Consider the following 1,494-nt stretch of genomic DNA (forward strand, 5'->3'; position numbering starts at 1 on the left):
GAATTTGAGGAGAGAAAAAAAAAACCCACTTGCATTTGGTCATCAGAACATTACCAGAGACCCCAGAGAATGGTTGGAGTTGGAGAGGTAGAGTGTCTACCAAACTGTTACCCCCGCTGACCCTTACAAGCCCTGGGATGTCATCCAAAAACTTTGGGAAACTCCTAAGGGCATCGTTATTCACAAGGGTCACCATTAAACAGCCTTCCTCTTTGTATAGGAACACATTTTTAAATAAAGGTTTATATCCGCAATTTGGGTTTGAAGAGAAGCACGTGTATGGTGGAAAAGCACTGGATTTGAATTCTGAATCCTTGGATCAATTGATGTTCTGGTTCTACCACCTATCAACTGGGAGAACTTGGTCATGGTGGTCACTTTGGTCCTTCATTTCTTCACCCATGATGTCAAGTGCAGTTACTGAAGAATTAACATGCTGGAAGGTTTTTGTTTCATTTTCCTTTTTTTTTTTTTTTTTTTGTAACTCCAGTACAACATACATGGGTAGGGTATTTAATACATAATTGCTACAGTTTGGAAACATAAAAACTGAGAATTTTACTTCAAATTCCATAGGGAGTGACAGAATTCCAAGTCTTCAAGGCTTAAAATAAATGAAATAAAAGAAGCTGTGCAACCCTTCACACACAGAATGCACAGATCCATAAGGGAAATCGATCCTTTAGAACAAAAGTCTGCTTCTGACTGATTGATTTAATCCATGCTTTTCCCACTGGGGTCCCTGGCTTCTCAACTGGGGTTCGTCCTTCTATAGTTCAAGGAAGCATGCCTGAAGATACCTAAATAAACTCAGCAAGGCTTTCCAGAAAGTCAATTATGTTCAGGTTTTGAGTAGGAAGGCAGGATATTTTTATATTATAATACAAGGTAATTATGACACAGAATTCGAAACGTACATGATGTTTGGGATGAAGCCTCGGATTTTAAAGTAATTTCAAACTCATAGAAGGCCATTTGGGGCAACGTAGGCCCAGATCGATAGAAATTTTTTAAAAACTCCTATTTGCTGTTCGACGTGGGCAAGTTTTTATAGCACGATTTGTTTTTATTCTCTTCTTCACTGGTGAAGACACAATTGTAAAGTCCTTTATACCTCCACTTAGGATCAATGTTCAGCTTTCCCAGCCGACTTCTGTTTCATTGTTCAGTGCTCATGCCACACCAATGTTAAGTAGTAATTAGCTCCCCTGATATGCTGATTTTTGTATCTGTCTTATTCTCTTCTTTTGTCAAATCTGGTAAATGTCTTTTAGAACAGGGCTGTGCCTAACTTTTCTGGGATTTCCAGGCAATGTCCACACCTGTATCTTGCATGCAACAGGCCATCAGTTAGAGTGAACCAAATCAAAGACTACGGAAGGCTGTTACCATTATTACTATTTTTAAAATGATACTACACTGTTACATTTTAAAGTGGTCTTTTAAAGCACACTATCTCAGCACACCTGGGTGGTTCAGTCCACTAAACATTTG

Source organism: Hyaena hyaena, unplaced genomic scaffold (genome assembly GCF_003009895.1).
Source record: "Hyaena hyaena isolate Hyena2069 unplaced genomic scaffold, ASM300989v1 scaffold_1274, whole genome shotgun sequence".
Classification (NCBI taxonomy): Eukaryota; Metazoa; Chordata; class Mammalia; order Carnivora; family Hyaenidae; genus Hyaena; species Hyaena hyaena.